Source organism: Triturus cristatus, chromosome 3_2 (assembly GCF_964204655.1).
Source record: "Triturus cristatus chromosome 3_2, aTriCri1.1, whole genome shotgun sequence".
In the NCBI taxonomy this organism is placed as follows: domain Eukaryota; kingdom Metazoa; phylum Chordata; class Amphibia; order Caudata; family Salamandridae; genus Triturus; species Triturus cristatus.
The window spans coordinates 790428743-790450195 of record NC_140584.1 but is presented as its reverse complement, the minus strand read 5'-3'; the positions used below and the strand labels follow the sequence as shown (position 1 = coordinate 790450195).

The 21453-nt window shown below is 41.2% G+C and overlaps 1 protein-coding gene across 14 annotated transcripts in view; it reads right to left on the bottom strand.

Annotated features, from left to right (window-relative positions):
* The window catches only part of LOC146858146 (uncharacterized), a 289171-nt gene that overhangs the window by 115766 nt on the left and 151952 nt on the right, over positions 1-21453 (bottom strand). For 5 of the 14 annotated variants that reach the window (XM_085648902.1, XM_085648905.1, XM_085648906.1 and 2 more), the window contains one exon: positions 657-772. The exons of the other annotated variants lie outside the window; for them this stretch is intronic. The gene's annotated coding sequence lies outside the window, so the exon portion shown is untranslated. The remainder of the gene's footprint in view (positions 1-656; positions 773-21453) is intronic. 14 annotated transcript variants of the gene reach the window in all.

Here is a 21453-nt window from a genome sequence, read left to right as displayed (position 1 = left end):
TATTTGTTATTAGCCAACTCAATAGTATTCGTTTGATTGATACCAGAAGAGTAAAAAGAGTGAATGGAACTGCCAAGATTTGAACCTGTGACCAACTTTTCAAAACACACATCCCTGGAGTGGATGTATTAGTCTACTGAACCACCAGACCCATCTAATAAAACAGGCAATCTAGTTATTTTACAAGAAATTACAATCTATTTGTGGATAATAGTAAAGACACATTTTGCAGGCATTAAGTATTAACCTTTGTGAGCTTTTTCAGTCTATTCATTTTCAGGAAAAGACTTCTCTACTGAACATCAGTCATAGAATAATAACAAGGAACTTTTTAAAATATGTATACAAGTGTGCTTCCAATTGTGCAGACCTGCATTTTTGTCTCCCTGAAATATACGTAACAGGGGTGCAAAACTGACCTTTATTTATAATTCAAGAAGGATGAGGAGTGGGTACAACTTCTACGTACCCCCAAATAACAATCAGTGGTAGATTTCCTGTCATCACTCTTTGGCAGTACAGAATGCAAAAAAAGATTTTTTGGGTGCGCATTTATTTATGTCTCATGGGAATAAATAATCCTGTGTACATTCCAACGCATACACAAATATATTACACAAGTGGTTCTTAATCTTTTGACTTCTTTGTACCCTCACCTAATCGCTACTGGATCCCGGGGACCTCCAGTGGATCATTATTAGAATGCAGTGATCCTCACTGAGTCGTTATTAGAAGGCAGGGACTCAAGCTAAGCATTTTCGATGATTTGAACCTTAAAAGAAAACACACAAAATACAGACACAAGCACTCATCAAACAAATACACAAATTATGAAATATTTTATTTATTTATAATCAAATATTTAAAAAAAAATCAAAATTGTATTTTTAATGGGAAGGTTGGAGCTCTACTGAATTCAGTTGAGGCCACTTACCATCCATACTGTATTCTGTTTGATGCATTTGAACTGCTCCCGCAAATTAATCTGAGGCTACTAAATTAATTTTTAACCTCCAATTTCAAATTCATTCACATTTACTGAATGCTTTAAATTTGTTATTCTACATTGTGCTTCTTTATTTATATACACATTATAAATCTCTTAATATTATTTAATTTTCTAAGCAGTTGTGGGTCCCCTGAGAAAACTTCATGGACCTCTGGGGGTCCCCGGACCACAGGTTGAGAACCACTGTATTACACAGTCGGCAGCAGCAACAACATTTCCATTGAAAAGCAGTGTTTTGGTTTGATTATAACTTTGAAGTTTTTAGAGGGATCTGCTCAAAACTTCCCAATCAAGTGACTAAGTGTCTGCATGTCAAGTTATGTGCACATTTGTCCATGTAGTGGCAAACAGAACAGGAAGGAGAACAAAGTTGTATTTTCAATGTTAACTCCCATAGGAAGCATTTGTCTAAGCTGCAGCCAAGAATGATGAATCGAATTATACAAAACTTGGCATCAAACTAGAACTTTACTGAGAGGAGTAACTTTGATTTGGCAATAAATAAATTTAAAAAAAAACTGAAATCCTCCACTTATGGTTCGGTTCGCAATACATAACTCAGACACCAGCTAAGCAAGTGTTGCTGGAACAATTTTCAGAGTGGGGGTTCTGCCATCAACATCATATCACTGAAGTCATAGGGATTATGAAAATTCCAAGTGTCCCACAAATAACAAGTGTAGAAAATGAGCTACAGCTTCAGCAGGAGAGTGGTAATGGTGCGTTAAGAAGCTGTGGTGCATTGTTGCAAATAAACATCTAAAGCATGGTGTGTTAGCACACTATCATTTACAGACAGCAAACTTTCCATTGAAATGGTCACTTGATTTGCACAGACATGTACTTTTGCTGATAAAACTATACATAGCACCAATTATGATGTGTGGAAATCAGGTTTCATATTTATCTTTTGCACATCACCAAGGAAAGTGTCTTGATTGGTTTTGATCCTATTGAAATATTTGTATCCATCATGCTTCAGAATTACAAATGAAAGTATTTCAGTTGTACTTTCTCAACTGCTGATGTATTTTGGAGTATTTGTTTGTACAGTTTAAGTTTTCTTCCTTGTGAGAAAAAAATAGCATACTACACCCTTTCCTTTCACACTCAGTAAGATTTGGCTAAATAATCTTTCCAGGCATGGTGGTATACTGTTTGCTATAATCATAGACTTGACACAGCTTTTGTTTCATCCTATCCATCTAGCTATAAAACGTTTGAATTTATGGTCACCAGTTACATCGTTTATTGATGCTAACGCTAATCGCTCTTTTTCCCTAACTCCTATCCAAAAAGAAGTTGAACGACCTCCGTGACATTCCTCATCTTAATATCATATTGTTATATTTCTGTTAATTTCATTTTTACATGACTTGTAAACATGCATTATCTTATTGCTTGTATTGTTATCTTGTGGTTTTCCCATTTCATCACAGCCAGGTTTGCATGATATTCTTTCTTCATGCACTTATTTCCTCCTTTTTTTTCTCTCTTCTCATTTTTGTGTATACATATTGTTCTTCATATCTTATATTTCTATTGTTTGTTCTCCAATAAAATAACGTTTGAACTAAAAGGATTGTCACATAGTTCACATCCTCTCACTTTGTTGTCAGGGAAAGAAAATGTAACACCAGTTACCATGTTAAAAGAATATGAAGCAATCTGTCATAAGACAGAGCCTGACGTGACCTTTGTGACAAGATAAAAACAAAATGTATATGCATTTTAATTGCTCACTCATCTTCTGATCTCCAGCATGGATATTTTGGGGGTGCTGTAGCACCGCCAAACCCTTACTTCCAGTGCTTATGAGCCATGCACACCATAACTTGCACCTCTAGGGCAATGCTTACAATGTTACAAAATGCATACTAATAAGTAAAAGCACCTGTCAGCACAAGATCCTAACACATAACATCACATACCCAGTCAAGGAAACTATACTGTATACATAGTGGTCTCTTTGATACTGTCAATGATAACATTAATTATCATGTCACCCCTAAGATTATTTATGAATTTTTTATGTGATCCGTCAGTCTTTGTTGAGGTCATGATCATAGTATATGATATCAGTTTCACAGTTCCAAGGACGAGTTATGTATTGTAAAGCTAACAATATCTAGGAGAACTTAAGGGAGTTTCTGTTTTAATTCAGAACCACAACTTTACTTCAACTCAGTGGCGTAGCAAAGGCCCCCGCAGTCCCCACGCTGCAGGGGGGCTCCATGGGGCACCTTCAGCACAGTACCCTGGCCTGAGAGCTCCTAAGTGAGTCAGAGAGGGGTGCCTCCATGTATTTTGCAGGGGGGGGGGGGGTCCTTACATTTCGTTACATCACTGCTTCAACAGTGTTTTTTCAGTCAATATGTGTGTATGATTGTATATATATATATATATATTCATATGTATATATTATACACAAACATGCATATAGATATATATATACACACATGTATATTATCTACTGGCGGTCGGCAGTAGATAGTTATAGTTAGGACCGTGTTTCCATAGGAAATCCGCAACATTCTATTTGGAATAACTTTGGCGCCGGTTGACGAATCCTCGCGAAATTTTCAAAATAGGTGGGGCGCTCCGCTCCGCTCCTACCCTGAAAGTCTCGGGGGGATTCGTCAAGCGGGGGCTGAGAAAAAAGGGGGGTCCCAAAACGCGTTTTCCCCATGCAATTTTCCATAGGGACCTTTAGTCCAAGGTACAGCCCGAACGGCTGAACAGAATTACTTGAAATTTGGCAGAGAGGTAGTCCTCAGGTCAGGGATGTGCCTTTTGCAGGTCTGGTGTCAATCTGTTCAGTAGTTCCTGAGAGAATCAAAAGTAAAATCATATATATATGTGGGCGGAGCCTAACCACACATCTCATCCTGAGATCTGATTGGCTGTCAGCACTTCATCCAAGAAGTGTTAGCAGCCATCTTGGGACCAATATACATGATAGCACCTCATTAAAAAGCATTGCAGTTAATAGAAGGTTTTAAGACTTTAGTTACATTATAAATCATTTGTTGATGGTACCATACTCATTTTAGGAATTGTGGTATGTTCTAAGGTGATTTCACCATGTGAGAAAGCCTTCTGCTGGGATATCATGATTGAGAGAAAAATAATTTCTCATGCTTTTCCCACAGAGGTTTGGAAGGTGATCTATAAGCTAAACTGAGAGCTTATTTTCTGTAAATTCAGATTATCTTTCTCAGTCATGTGAGAATGAAGTCTGACATTCTCAGTAAAACATGTACATCCAACAAGGGCAGAGACTGTCAGTTGATTCCTTTGTGTTCTACTGCAGCTTCCCAGAGTGTTCCAAAGAACAACTAGAGCGCTAACAGTCCTACTTATGATAAACGTATGGCACACCTGAAGCCATCTTGCTTGGATTAAAGTGGTAACTCTTAAAACATTTAATTTAAAAAGGAACAAAATGAGGGGGTTCATTTTTCCATAAAAAGTATGATTAGTGCTGCAGAAAGAAAAATTAGGGCACATTTTGAGTGACTTCTCAAATCCTCTTCTATTTCATTAAAAAATTCTGACATGCAGACTGAAACATGCACTTTCAATACCAGCAGCAGTTTTCCCTGGTGAGCAGTAGCTTTACTACAGTGATCTAATGAGCAAAAAGAGTGCTAACATTCTGAATTTATGGCAAATGTGTGACACATCTGAATGCCTTTGGAATCAAAGTAAAAAACTGAAAGTATTTCCTACTGAGGAGACTGCAGTAAATGAGGAAATTAGGAAACTTCATAACAAATAAGTCTGCCAAGATGGCCACCAGAGACAAAAGAGCCCAAATGTAGCCCAAATATCACCCAGATGTAGCCCAAGTATAGCCCAATGACAGAATGTCCCAGAGTGTTCTTAAAAACAACTAGAGCGCTTACTGTCTTCATTATGACAAAAGTATGACACACCTGAAGCCATCTTGATTGGAATAAACTGGTAACACTTAAAACATTTAATTTAAAAAGGAACAAAATGAGGGGGTTCATTTTGCCATAGAAATTATGATTAATGCTGAAGAAAGAAAATGAGGGCACATTTTGAGTGACTTCTCAAATCCTCTTCTATTTCATTAAAAAATTCTGACATGCAGACTGAAACATGCACTTTTAATACCAGGAGCAGACTTCCATGGTGAACAGTAGCTTTACTACAGTGATCTAATGAGCAACTAGAGTGCTAACATTCAGAATTTATGGCAAATGTGTGACATATCTGAATACCTTCATGATGGAATCAAAGTAAAAAACTGAAAGCATTTCCTACTGAGGAGACTGCAGTACATGAGGAAATTAGGAAACTTCATAACAAATAAATCTCCCAAGATGGCCACCGGAGACAAAAGAGCCCAAATGTAGCCCAAAATCACCCTGATGCAGCCCAAATATAGCCCAATGACAGAAGTGTGCAATATCGTACTTTAAAATTTGGGACCGCATAGGAGGCAGGGCCCTACCCCTGTCTATCCCGGTATTAGCGAACCGCGAATGGTCAATGCGGTATGTACAAGTGCTTTGTGTAACGTTTTAGCTATGAATGCACTATGTATACGTTATTATACATTGACTCCGTGGGTTCCATTTTGTAGCGGTGGCCATCTTATGGTTGCCCTCACATAGGCTATATAGCATGAAGCGAAAACGGGCCTTTTAGAGCACATGTGCCTTTCTTTGACTTTTCTGTGACCTGGGCAGCTTGGCTCCGCCACCCCAGGTCAAACTGGTCTCACGAGTTCCCCGTCCTCTGGCCACCTGTGATTAGCATCAGGGCTTGACACACCATAAAGTATTTTCATCCTACACAAGCCTCCCGGCTAATCTCTTTCACACCTGACTGTTCCTGCTTTATGGCTTGTTTCCCGAAACAGGAGATGCTCATGTTTATTGGGGCCTATCGATATCTGATGTGGGATCTGAGCCTTGCTGGGTAAATAATTACGGGCTGGCTTAACTGGAATGTGGGATGGTCATCATGACTCTGCCTTTTCGTTTGCAATGTATACATTTGAATGACCAACTGCAAGGGAAGGGCGGTGTTGCCCAGAGCGTAACATCCTCCATAAAAGAGGAGACTGGTTTCTGTTCTGCAGACTGCCTCATTCAGTTGCTAAGGCTTCTGTGCGACGTAGTCTCACTTATGTGAAGTTTAATAAAGATGTCTTTTCATATTTCAGCTTCTGTTGCCAAGTTCTTTGTTATATTATCAAGATATGCAGAATTCTATAATACCACATCAGGAAGTACTCGAAGTCATAGGGTGCTACCCCTAGCACCTCTGGGGTCTCAAAAATTGGAGTACTTCAGTTGGCGCCCACCAGCGCGGCCTCATCAGAGAAGTGACTTTCTGTGGGAGTGATCTTGTCAGGAGACTGAAATCTACTGAGGAGGACAGAACGGGATTCTACCAAGAAGGTACTCTGTGCACAGGGATTCTGGAGATTCTTTGATTATGTAGCCCGGTATATTTCTGCTCTTCCTGATTTTGATCCTCCACATGATGTCACTCAAAAGGTGAGAAAAATAACCCTTTTGGCGTGAGTATTATAGAAGACGTTTGGTCATGTAGAACTTGACAATTAGAATTTGGATAACCTTTTGATTATTAAGAATAAGAATTAAGTATAAGTGGGTCGCTCCCAGTCCTTTGGTTCTTTGGGTCTTTAGTTTGGTTATCGCAATTACCAAAGCCGAGGGGTTGGTTTCTTGGTTTCTGATTTGGTCATTGCAATTACCAAAACCGAGGGTCTCGCATATTTGCGAGTGTATTGGTAGAGATAACCCCTTGAAGTTTGAAGCTAGATTAGTGAGCTATAAGATGCCTGATCTTAGCAAATTTGGAAATGTAGCTTTTGGTTTGTATAGGTTTGGATATGCGAATTGCAATTTGTGTAGGCAGGTAATGAGGAGATATTTCTCCATTTGGTTTTGATTATAATACTTGCGTTTTCCGCAGTATTTTTGGCATGCCTGTTTGTAAGCTCACATGGAAAAATGTGTTGCTTTTTGTTTTGAAAGGTACCATAGTGTGGGAAATATCTAAATAGGTTAAATTTAAAAACATATTTCTTCCTTGGTGATTTTGTATCCCCAGGGAATTAAAATATGACATAATACAAAACAAGGATCCTTCGTTCTGCGCAGTTTCATGAATGAAGATATGCAGAACGATTTTGTGTGGTGTTCTGCTAGGCAAAGCTAGTGAATTGAGCGCACTCACTACTTCTTGGACATGCATCTGTCTGTGGGGCTGTTTATGCAGCCTTTTGGAACACTATTGAAAAGCGTTGCTTGTAAATATGACCTACAACTAGTATTTGCAAATGGTTTGTTTCAAGTATAGTCTGTGAGCTGTTCTTTCTTTCTGTCATGCGTATTGATTTGTAAGTCAACTGTGTGTTTAAATGTCTGTGTTTTTTTTTTCATTAGTGCAACTTCTGTAAGTAAATTGCGACGGCGCTATTTATGAAAAATGGCTAAAGCGCGCTGTATTGTCTGTTTAACCCCTTTCTGTTTATGTCTGAAATGAGCTCAATATGTGTTTGTGGGTCTTCTGATGTTTCCAGTCTGTTAAGTAAAGTGTTGGTTAATTAATGTTAAGTAGAACTTAGGAAAAATCCAGAAATGAACAATGTGATGTGCTAAAATAGCTATATGGTGCTCTTTAATTTATAGAATGAGCAATTGTGCACATATACAAAACTGCCGTTAAATGCTTAAAGGATAAAATTAGAAACACATTCAATAGGTATAAATCAGGCCCCAAAAACGAAATTATCTATTTTTGCAAAAGTAAATAAATTTACAGCATTTTCCTTAGATGCATTGTATTAGATGTTCACAGGCAAACTTTTCAGCTGCAGTATATTTGATAGAAATGTTCATTCAGCCAGCACCTTCCCAGTTGAACACGGGTGGAATTTTGCAGAACCGTCCTTTTAAATGAAAGTGGCGCAAAAATGTGACGCGTTTCAAATTGGGCTTATGCGCTTAGGCTTGTGAGTTAATGTGTCCAAAATGATAGGGAAGAGATGCAGCTTTCTTTTTATACATGGAATTGTCACAAAGACGAATAATTGGGATTTTTTTTAAAGAAAATTATTAATAATTGAAAAATTATTTTAAAAAAATAAGTGCTTTTCAAAATCGTTTTTTGATATTAATAAAGCTTAATACTCATACTATGACCTCCTAGCATTAAAATTTGATTTGAGTTGTGTTGCATCACTAAAATGGCAAGCATTCGTGTGTACAATTTTCCCTTGGCGCAGGCGCAAACAAGCTCATTTTTATAAAGTATAAGTTGTTATTTCCAATGCCTGACTCATGGGTTATGTAATGGACATTCTGGTAATGCATATTATGCAAGAAAATTGTAGGATACTCATTTTTTAATGCCAAAAAAAATCAAAGTCGAATTTGGGTAAAAGCGCTGTTTTAACTGCATTTTCTTTCATTCAGAGTACTTTTTGGGGTGTCTCAGGCTTCAGTAAATACATACATTTAGGTTTGATATATATTCACAGGTTGTGCCTTCTTATGATTCGATGAGTCAATGTGCCAGTACAAAGGCTTGTTTTAATATCAGGGTTGAAGGTTCTAACTTTAGCTGTGTCTGTCACGATACTACTGAACACGCTATGAAAAACAAGACCTTTTTAAAAACTTGGAGAAATTAAATAAAATATGGTGTCGCAACCCGCAACTATTTGATGTTAATAAAAAACGGCCTTAATGGAGTTAGCACCCACATAGAGAAAGAGAAATGGAGAATTATTTTTTGATGAGGGAAAAAGAGGATGTTTGTGAGCAGGTACGTGATGAAGTCAGTAATGATAGAGGGGTGGAGAAATGTAGAATTACGGTTATAGGAACTAGGTAATGCGTAGGAAGGAGAAGAACAATTGGGAAAATAGAATGCCGTGGAGGGAAGAGAGATGATGAAGGGGAGTAATAAAGACATGAAGAGTAGCGTGAGGAAGGTTATATTGACAAAGGGAATAAAAAGGAATGTGGTATCGGTTTGAGTAAGTGGGAGGGGAAAGATGAGATTGCAAGTTCTAGCAGTAGGGGTGAAAATATTGTAATTACCTAACGGGAGGCACTGAGTTTCATATGCTAATATGAAAACGACGAACAGAGCTTGAATAAAGGCAAGTGACTAAATGATGAAGAAAATATCAAAACTCATTGCGAATGCAATTCGCAGTGCCAGTGGACTGGGGCAGAAAGCGGTCCCAATTGCTGGAGTTCAGTCTAACTTTAGCTGGGCCTACTGAGACGTTCATTGATTTAAGGTTGTTGAAATGTGTACCATTACATAGGATTGTAACAAGGATTTATTCTAAAAAGTGGTATGTGTGTTATTAAGTTTCGTGAATTATTCACAGTAAATGTAGTTCAATAATCTGGGAATAGAGATAATTTTTTTAGCGCCTAAAAAGGAGAAATTATTTTTCAAAATAGAGTGAATTATTGCAAGTTAGGAGGAATTAGGAAGGCCTTCTGGCTTTGACAAATTCAGAGTGGCAGAAGCTGGGAGCTGGGAGAGCTGCAGAGGCTGGCTCGGTCACGCTGCTGAGATGCTATCTTTAGTTTTCCCGTAAACAATGGAGTTGACATTTATGACCTTTTAAATTAGGGCCTTGCCTCTGTGGAATGCAGAATGACCTTGCTACACGGGCCTCTGAAGGTGGGGTTTCTGGTTTCTCCACAAGAGCATCAATAAAACTAAAGAACTCAATTCCAAAGGGAAAATATAGCAAAGGGGTTTTCTTTGAAAGTCCAAACATCATGTTAAATGCTTTGCAGATACATTGGTGCTCTAAAAAAAAAAAATAGAATGATGCCTGCTATAGTTGCTCTTCTTTAACAGAAAACGAAGTGTTGCATTAAGTCTTAGACAGACAAAAAGATTCTAAAATTTTTTTAAGGCTACATGCCTAAATGTGAACGAATTGCTATCATGAATTGTTCTTGCTAGTCCTGTATGTTAGAAGAGAGACGGTATATTTGACAGCAGATTTCCATTGCCTGGTGATCTACTGTCAAAAAGGAGGGTAAGTATTTTAAACCTGACAAATTAAACAGGCCCAAATATTGGGTTTTGGGCTGCAGTTTTCCAGTGCATAAAGTACATGACATGGTGTTTGTGTGTCACCGCTTATTACATATGCTATTGTTTTGTCTATGCTTTTTGTGCTTGATATACAGCAAGTATATCTGATGGCTTGACGTTTTGTGCGTTTTTATTATTTTTTGCATGTTTTCGTTGTTTTTGTTGCTGCTTTTTGATACTATTACAAGTTTACCTGTGTTGTGAGGGGATGGTCATGACGATGCCCATCGCTACGCAACAGTTGGTTGAACTTGTTCTGGTTACTAAATTCCACAGCTAATGATATTTCATGCTGTGAGCATGAGAGACAACACTTCACCAGTGCATGTCTAAATTGGCTATAATGGTATTACAGAAAACTAAAAGAGATCTACAGGATCGAAGTGTGTCACGTTACTGCCCTTCCCTTAAAGGAACAGGCAGCCCTACATTTACGTATCCTTGATTGGACCTAAGGATGAAATTATAGATCTGTGACTCAAGGTGGCCTAATCTCTATATTACATTAGTTAATGATGTTTTGCTTCCTAAGTAGCCTATGGCTTTTGTTCCTTAAAAGAAAACTAGGTTTTCATTTTTCCCTGAAGAAGGAACTGGAACATTACCTAAGATTACCGTATATGGTGTAGTCGCCAGCGGTAGAGTTAAAACGTATGTGACTTTGGCCTTTTGTGTATCACCCGTACTCTTGGTGTTGTCACATGCCTGACTATCACCCAAGTAAATTCTTGTCCTTCCTATAGATTTTTATTTTTTGCTTTTGCTTCTTCCCTGACCGATGTCGCATCATGCTTAGTTATTGGGGATCTTAGTTGTGTCCTAGTTCCAATTCCCTTTTCCGTATTCCTTTCACCAGTCAGCCCATTTATTATTGTAGGTGTATGGTTCAGGTACACACTTCCAGACTGCATGTTTATGTATAATTCCCTTTTGTATGGCCAGACTGATTTCCAAGAATTTTCCTTAGGCCTGCTTCAATGTTTTCCAGCCTGACTGTCAGGGTAGCGATAGACTGGTTAACTGACTCAATATTATAGTAAGACAAGTTTTCCATCACAAAAGGAGATAACTTACGTTTACCTTTTTTGAACATGACGAATTTTCAATGTCTATTTTTTTTAATGTGGTTTTTACCCTTTTTGTTCCTGCTGCTTTAATTTCCGGTGGGATCAGAAGTTTCTAATCATGCAAATATCAGGACCCTCTAGTTCTTGTCTTTTGTTTTCATATCTGACTATTAGCCTGTGTATTGCCTAGTGCACCTGATGTGAAAGGTTTCCACATGCCTATGATAATCTGTACCATGTGATTTCTCTATTGAGATGTCCTAGATAAGGAATTTAGAAACACATATGTAATCATTCAGAAAAAGAATGTGTTTGCCCCGTTAGACAATGCCACCATATGTGAAGACATCCATTTAGATAGACTTCTCGTGTAGTTATCTACCCTTAGATGATGGAGGCTCTCACACGGAAACCCAATTGAAAAGCTTAGAGGCACTGTTTTGCCTACTGCCTTTTTATTTGTATTGCTTCCTGAGAAAGACAGTGTATTCTAGACGAAAATTGTCCCATGGCGTGTGGCCACTCCTTTGAAAATCACAGGCCACCTGTTTACAGTCCCCTTGTTATACAACAAACTGTTTAAAGCATCGCACTTGCTTCATCAGAAGGCGTTCAACATCAGAAAAGAAGGAGGAGCTGGTTTTGCCACAGAACCAGAATTCCAGTGCAAAAGAGCGCCTGTCATGTGCTGGTAACCTCTGACAGTGTGTAGTCCTTTGAGCCCCTTGGCCTGAGTTTTTGGCCACACACCCCCCCTCTTTTCCTTTGCTTCAATGGAAGTGCAGTGCACCGGCGGATCCAAGATTGACAGAAGGCACTACATTCCAGTGCCCATGGAAGAGCAGCCTGAGCGTCCTCTGACACTGAATGACGAGTGTTGGAGTCTGAGAATGGTCCCGAATCTGCACGAGATGACCTGTGCCCTTGATCAATGGAGAGCACACTACCTGTAGTGCCTGCCGCAAAGGAAAAATACTGGCGCACTGCCTTGAGACATTGAGACTTTTTTTTTTCGAGTGAGCTGTGGGTGTTTGCCAGGAGGGCACTCCAACTAAGCAGTACTTTTCTCATGAAAGGCTTGAATGAAGAGGCCCAGGCAAAAGAAAACAACAGAAGAAGATTTGATGGACAATAGAAGCCTGCCAGAGAGGCTTTTTGAACGGACTCTGGGCATAGGTGGTTTCACAAGAGGTTTCCGTGTGATTGTATAGAATAGGTGTTAGGAGACTGATTGTTTTGCTGGGATTGTTTTAAAGTACTATTCTGTTTAGTAAAAACAGAATGAAGTCCATTTTCTGTGGAAAGAGTACCCCCCTTTTCACCTCAGAGCATTGATGAGGGTCACCACTGTTTCACCTGAACATAAAAATTATTATTTCATTTGTAATAGTGGTCACTACTTTCTCCCGTTGTCTATATGTTTTTAATAACGAGTTTTCTAGTGCTTTTTTAAACATGACGTTGTCATTTATGGGTGGGATTGATTTTCTCTACTCAATTGCCTTCTGCACCCTCTTCCCAACCTATGTCTTTCCCTACCACTGTTTCTTTGCACTCTTTTCACCCTTTTCCTGAACATGAGCAGGTTAAAAGATCAGAATTCGAAAGCAATTCTTTTGTACAGCTTCTGCATCGACACTAGTTAGTAGTAAACATCACTAATTGTTGGGGGTGTGATCTTATGCCACCTAGATAGAGGTATTCCTTATTTTGTCCTGCCATATGTGGCCTTTGTGCTACTACATGTGTAAGGAGACGTGTCCCGTGAGAGTCGCTAAGTAATAGGATGATGCTACAGCAACATCTCCATGACTTCATGTCTGTAGACCTGGACTCGGATTGATGAGAGTATAGTTATTGCCTATGTAAGGGCAAAAGGAGGGTCTGTCGTACTTTAAAATTTGGGACCGCATAGGAGGCAGGGCCCTACCCCTGTCTATCCCGGTATTAGAGAACCGCGAATGGTCAATGCGGTATGTACAAGTGCTTTGTGTAACGTTTTAGCTATGAATGCACTATGTATACGTTATTATACATTGACTCCGTGGGTTCTATTTTGTAGCGGTGGCCATCTTATGGTTGCCCTCACATAGGCTATATAGCATGAAGCGAAAACAGGCCTTTTAGAGCACATGTGCCTTTCTTTGACTTTTCTGTGACCTGGGCAGCTTGGCTCCGCCACCCCAGGTCAAACTGGTCTCACGAGTTCCCCGTCCTCTGGCCACCTGTGATTAGCATCAGGGCTTGACACACCATAAAGTCTTTTCATCCTACACAAGCCTCCCGGCTAATCTCTTTCACACCTGACTGTTCCTGCTTTATGGCTTGTTTCCCGAAACAGGAGATGCTCATGTTTATTGGGGCCTATCGATATCTGATGTGGGATCTGAGCCTTGCTGGGTAAATAATTACGGGCTGGCTTAACTGGAATGTGGGATGGTCATCATGACTCTGCCTTTTCGTTTGCAATGTATACATTTGAATGACCAACTGCAAGGGAAGGGCGGTGTTGCCCAGAGCGTAACATCCTCCATAAAAGAGGAGACTGGTTTCTGTTCTGCAGACTGCCTCATTCAGTTGCTAAGGCTTCTGTGCGAGGTAGTCTCACTTATGTGAAGTTTAATAAAGATGTCTTTTCATATTTCAGCTTCTGTTGCCAAGTTCTTTGTTATATTATCAAGATATGCAGAATTCTATAATACCACATCAGGAAGTACTCGAAGTCATAGGGTGCTACCCCTAGCACCTCTGGGGTCTCAAAAATTGGAGTACTTCAGCAAAACACTTATTATTTTGTGTTTTTGCAGTGTTATATAGTGCAGACTTGTCAGGTATTGGAGTGCTTTACATGAGCATTGGTTACATCACACAAGAACAAATTCATTTTGGTTGTAGACATGGGGAGACTAAGTGATTTGACCAGAATCACAGAATGTCGAGCTGAAGCAGAAACTCCAACCTGGTTCCCCAGTTGCAAAGTCTGCAGTTCTGGAAGTAACACCACATGCTCTACCCTAAGTGCAACATTTAATCAAGTGGTCAACTGGATAAAAAAACATAAAGGTAACAAATAATTTAAAAGTGCTTTCTCGCTATTTGAAAACTCAGAAAATATGTCCTTATTTTAGTCTTTTAGAGCACTAACCATAATTTTGATGCCATTAAGACCCTCTCATATATGTAATTTCTAAAGGAAATGCTCTAGGTATTACTGTTTTGATTACATCAAGATGACGTCAGGCGTTCCACACTTTTGTAATAAATATAGAATGTTAGCAATCTAGCTGTTCATTAGGATACTGTTGAGAGGCAGAGGCCAGGGGCACGGACTCTGAAAATTGAAGGCAGGTAGGAGGGTGCAAAGGCAACAATTTAACCACACCGAGCAGGCAGGAAGGGCCGTGGCAGCACAACAGACTATGGAGGGCAGTGGAAAGGGGGGCAGGGGCAACAAACCAACAATACAGGACTTGCAAGAGAGGCTGTGGCAATGTAATAGACCATTGTGGGCAGAAGGAAGAGGCAATGGTAGTACAACCATACATGCCAACAGACCCGATTCAGCCAGGAAACGTCCAATGTTTTTAAGCTCAAATGGGCTTTATTTTATCTGTCTCCTGTCTACAATCTCCTCTTTTTCAATGTAACTCAAAGGGGAAAATCAATACCCCAGTTTTTTTTCAAAATCTCCCTCTTACCAAGTTCAAAATGTTCGCAAGTATGGTACATTGGATCATGGAAGGAAATGGGGTAGGGACATGGACTTGGATAACAGAGGACAGGAGGGACATGGAGAGGTGCACCAAACTGACCCTGCAGGGCAGGCATCAGGGTTTGCAGCAGCACAATACACCACACAGGGCATGCGGGACGGGAGTGCAGCACAACAGTCCATAGAAAGCAAGAGGGAGGGGACAGGACCATGCACATGGACAACAGAGAACAGAGGGGCAAGAGGCAGGACCATAATGGACAGACAGGAGAGAAAGCTGCAGCATAACAGACCATAAAGGGCAGGAGGGATGGATCAGGGGCATTACAATGGAACAGACAAGCCAGGAGGGAGGGAGTAGGGGCCTGCACATGTAAACAGAGGGCTGGGGGCAAGGGGGCAGGGCAGGAGCAGCAAGATAGCCATGGAGGTCAGGCAGGATGGGCACTAGAAGCAAGACACACCATGAAGAGCAACAGTGAGACTGTGATGGCATACACACAGACCATGGAGGGAAGGTGGGAGGGGTTCAGGGGCAGCTAACTGACCACACAGGGAAGGTGGGAGGGGCCATGGCAGCACAGAAGACCATGCATGGCAAGTGGGAGGGTTAGTGGTAGCACAATGGCTATGATGGACAAGAAGGAGGGTGCAGGGGCATGCACAAAGGACGATGGAGGATAGAAGGGAGGGTCAGGACCTGTGCACAAACAAGAAAGTTCAGGGGAAGGGGCCTCACAACAGACCGCACGGGGCAGGCAGGAGGAGCAGTTGCAGCACAACAGACCAGGGAGGGCAGAAGGGTGTGGCAGTACAATGGACCATGTAGGACAGGAGGAAGAGGACAGGGGAATGGCATGTGGACAGGCAGGGTGGAGGTGGCAGGGACAGGTTACAGTCATCTGACAATGCTAGGCAGGTGGGAGGGGAGTGGCAGCTCAACAGAACACTCAGAGTAGATAGGGGTGGCAGGTCCATGGAACATGGTGGGCAAAAAGAATGGAGCAGGGGCATACACAAAGACATCGGAGGGCAGGGGGAAGGAGAATAGGGGCAGCAAGCTAAGCACAGAGTTTAAGCAGGAGGTCAATGATGGGGCAAAGAACTGGGCAATGGAGGGCAGGAGGAGTGGACTGGTACATCATACTAAATTGAGGGCAGTGGCAGCACATCAGACCATGCATGGCAGGAGGGAGGAGGCTAGTCCATGGATTCACACAACAGAGGATAGGGAGGAGGGGGGTGGGGCAGCGAGCTAACTGTTCAGAGAAGGCGGGTATTAGGAACTTTATTGTTTTTAAAACGTGTGTCTGTGCGAACTACTTAAAATATGAACAAGTATGCAGCATAATCTCACTTTTATTCAGGAAGAAAGGACGTTTGTGACTGTGACTCCGGGCTCACTTGGCAGAAACACCCCCTGACCCTCCACCCCCTATCGCAAAATGTAATGCCCGTGAAAAGGGTAGGTGAACACAGTGTTATATAGAACATAGTCCTGAGAGCACGATTGAAAATGAAAACTAGATATAGTGTATGGTATAAACTATGCACCAAAAAGTGTGATATAAGATGAACCGGGCGTGAAATATAATATGCAATACATTGTGCGCAGTGACAGATTCATTGGAGAGCGCGAGATAGCACAGGCACTAGCGCGTGCTATGCGATATGCGCCTTGGAGTGTAATATGCACAGGGCAGTGTTGTGTAACCTAACTAGTCTCTAAAGTTGTAATATAAAATATGTGCTGGGGAGTGTAACGTTGCATATGCACTGTGACAAAGATATGGATCCCAGATTGTAATATGTATGGCATAGCACTGTGCGTTATAACATAGGCATCGAGGAAGGCACGTTAGATGGGGCAATATAACCCGTGCGAAGACAAGTGTGGCATGACATATTCACGGGGTGGTGTTACAGTGCACATGGGCTAGAGAGTGTCATAGCATATGCACTAGCTAGTGGAATACAACACAGAGGTGTGTGGCACTCAGCAGGCAATGGTGGGTGTAACACAGCATTGGGCTCTGCCAGGAGCGCGCTGTGACTCTCAAGTGATGTTCGTCCCCTTTCCAGAGAGTAAAATAAAAAGTATCACACATCCGGCAGTGGATGTGTGTTTTATTAACCGTGAGGGGGGTTTCTTGCATAGTTTTGGTCGAATGTTTGTCGAATCCCCTTTGAATGGCTTGGTGTGCATGTGTATTAAATGTGCCCGTCAATAGCTACCCATGTTTGTATAAATAAACGACAAGGGTGTCTACCGGGATTAGGCACGGTAGGGCATCAGACATGTCAGAGCTTCACTAGTGGTGTAAATACATTCCACGTGGATTCATTGTATGCATAGTCACCTTTTAATGAATATCACGCAAATCGTCATGGTGATAGGTACGTACGGTTTGTCCAGCATGTCCTAGGTGTGTCTATAAATATATATTTTTTAAAAATAATAAAAAACAGTGGCCGGCCCTGGGGATTGGGGTCAAAAAAATATAATTAGGAGACAGACCCTGGGGGATGGGGTCATCAGGGCCAATAAATTAGAATAAGAAGGGGAACCACACAGCCCCCCTTCTTAAAAAATTAAAATAAATAAAAGACTGGCATCGTGCCGGAGGCCACGCCCCCTCCTTGCAGCACTCTGCAAACGTGCCCCCTGGCGAGTTGTAAGTTGGGGAATTAATTCCTCTTCAATACTGAGGGTCCCTGAGGGCCAACTAGCCCAACAGGCATCTCCAGTATGCACCAGGGAGCTGCGCTGCAGACAAGTGTTCTGAGGCCAAGCCCCTTTTTACACCTCTCTGCAACGCAGCTCTGTGGTGCTTACTGGAGGTACCTAGTGGTCTAGTTTGACCCTAGGGACCCTTAGGATTCAAGGGGACTTAATCTCTCAACTTAGAACAGCCACAGGGCGCGTTTACACAGTTGTGAAGGGAGGGGACGGGGCCTGAGGTGACGTGTGCAAACACACACTATGGCACGTTTTAAATTGGGGATATAATTTTCCTTCAATACTGAGGGCCCCTGGGGGCTAACTAGCCCACCAAGTGCTTCCAGTAAGCGCCACTGAGCTGCATTGCAGAGAGGTGGTCCAGGCCGTGCCACTTTTTACACCTCTCTGCAACGCAGCTCTGTGGCACTTACTGGAGGTACCTAGTGGGCTAGTTGGACCCTAGGGACCCTCAGGATTCAAGGGGACTTAATCTCCCAACTTAAAACGACTACAGGGCGTGTTTACACAGTGGGGAAGGGAGGGGACGGGGCCTGAGTTAACATGTAAAAAATCGCCCTGTGGCCTGTTTTAAGAGGTAGTTTTAATCCCCCTGCCCTATTATATACTAGGGGCTTACAGAGGAGGTCATGCTAATCACATGGGGACCCCAACGCATAATGTTCCCTAGTGTATGTAGGTGTTTTCACTGTATTCTAAGTGTCTTTTAACATAGCACTGGCTCTAGGACTGGTTAGTCAGACTCAGTTACCACCAGTATCCGTCTGAAAAAGTTGAGGGTACAGGATGATTTTGCAACAAGGCTTCTTTCTGCTCTTCTTTTTGCTCTTTCTGCACGTTATCCTTCTTCCTGCACTTTTCTTCGTCTTTGAGGACTTCTGTTGCTTCTTTCTGCACTTCTTTTTTTTCTTTCTGTGCATTTTTTCTTCTTTCTTCACATGTCCTATCTCTGTAGGCATAGTTAGAAATTAGCATTTAAAAAACCTTTGAAATTCACAGAAAAAAATGAGGTTTCAGGCACGTTATAGTTAGGAATTAGCATTTAAAAAACCTCTGAAATTCACTGAAAAAACCATAGGTTTCAGGGGTGTTATAGTTAGCTGGACTTTTCACTTGTACAAAACCATTGAAATTCCCCCGTTATAGTTAGTTCAGCTAACTATAACTCGCGCGCCCGCAATGCACTGCTGATGACGTCACATATTACATCACTCATGACATGGTCAGTGACATCACTCATGACATCACTGATGACATCTCAAATGACATCACTGATGACATCACTGATGACATCATCCTTGTGATAGAGTGGCAGACCTCCTCTCACCCTAATATAACCTTTGATACACACATTCAAAAATAGAGACTAAACTTTTCAAAACAATGGACATACCAATACCAGTTACAACAACCTCTTCAGTAATTCTAAGATCCACATACACATCCACTCATTCACCAACAGTCCTATACAGTCACTCATACATGTATTCACTCATCATATGTACTCATACACCTATACATCCTGTTACACAATGCCACTCATCCATAGAGTTACTCACACACATAGTCACTCATGCTAATAAAGAATCAAACATACATTTATTTGCATATACAGTTATACACACACCACCACACGTACTTCTACGGAAACTTACACATACTTAGTCTTTTAAACAATCACTTATAGAAACACATACCTATTCATACAGGAACTCTTTCAATCTCTCACTCTCACATATACTCACTTATATACACCAATAGTCACATATACTAGTTTAAAACATATGTAGTTACTCATAAAGACACTATTGAGACAGTCATTCACTCACTAACACACCCATACACACACTCATCCACCCATACAGTCCTGCACACATGCTGTCTTCAACACATACAAAGAGTGAGTCACTCATTCATGCACCTATGCACTACGTAATACCCCCCACCGAACCATGCAGACACTCAGACTGATACTCAAAAAACCAACTAATAACCTATATAGACACCCATGTAGCTACTCACCAACCCATGCAGCCACTTATACACAAAGTGAGAGACTGATACAGATATTTACATATTTAAACATTACTCACTAAGCCATGTATTCACTATGATACACTTAATCAGTCAGTTACACAATCAATTTTTCAAAAACAAATCATCCATTTAGACACTTATATACCCATTTATTCTTCCATCGACCTTGAGATATACATATATAAAACATATTTAATTTTCAGAAAAACACACATTCACTGGATGATGTCATCAGTGATGTCATTTGAGATGTCATCAGTGATGTCATCAGTGATGTCATGAGTGATGTCACTGACCATGTCATGAGTGATGTAATATGTGACGTCATCAGCAGTGCATTGCGGGCGCGCGAGTTATAGTTAGCTGAACTAACTATAACGGGGGAATTTCAATGGTTTTGTACAAGTGAAAAGTCCAGCTAACTATAACACCCCTGAAACCTATGGTTTTTTCAGTGAATTTCTGAGGTTTTTTAAATGCTAATTCCTAACTATAACATGCCTGAAACCTATGGTTTTTACTGTGAATATATATATATAAATATATATATACACACACACACACACACACGTATATATATATTTACATACACACACATATGTATTTATATATATAGACACACACACATGTATACATACATATTGTTAGACCTAGCATATCTTGGCATGATTAACCCTGATTTTTTTTGCCTTTGCCTCCTTTGCAATTTAGATGCTTGGGGTACTTTGCCACTGCTGATCAGTGTCAAAGTACAAGTGTTCCCTATGTAGAATGTAATGGTTATTGGTTGGCCATGATCGGTATGTAAAATTCCTAGTGATGTGCACTGTGTGTGCCAGGGCTAGTAATGCAAAGGCGCGCAGAGAAGGGAACTCAGGCCTTCAGTGTAGGGCCTGCATGCAGAATGCTAAGTTAGCATGTTGTCCTGACAAGTGCAACCCCTTGTCAGGCCTGACTTTCCCTTTTACATACACATTGGCACCCCTGTGGTAGATCCCAGGTAACCCGTGGGCAGGGTGCAGTGTAGGTAAAAGGCAGAACATATACTGAGGTGTGAGCTATGTTCTGACATTGAAAATCTCTCCATTTCGTTTTTCACAGCTGAAAGGCCATTCTGCCCATGGGACAGAATGGGGGAGGCTGGGTGTTGTGTTTTTTAGCCTAGTTTCCTGTCAGTTTATAATGGAGAGGTGAAGTTTAATATGTATGAACTCAGTGTTATAACACATCTTTCTGTGAAGGTGGTTTTGTCACTGTGTGATCATAAACCCCTCTTTTAGAAAGTGGCTGAGTTTTGTGCTCTGAGCATTTCTGTGTGTCTCTGAAATGTGGATTGTCTGTCTGGAACTGAAAGGTGGGAGGAGCTGGGAGAGGTCTTGACCCAGGGAGGGTTGAGATGGCACCAGGCTGCCCTGCATCTGGAGAGTACGGGGAGGAGAAGCCCGGGAGGTGAAAATGCCTGGGCTGGTGCTATAAACCAATTGACCCATCTCCTGCTGAGTGATTAAGGATCCAGACCCCCAATATCAAAGGGAGAGAGGTGACACTGGGAGGGAGACACCCGGAACTGATTTAGGGAGGGATGAGGGACCCCTGAGCAAATACGAACTTCAAAGACATCAAGGGGTATAACTAGGAAAATTGAAACCCCTGAAAGTCGGAATGAAACAGATATGGATTGAGACTGTAAAGGCTTGGACCCATTCTGTGGTCAAGAGGAACCTCTGCTAAAGAAGGAGCAACTGAA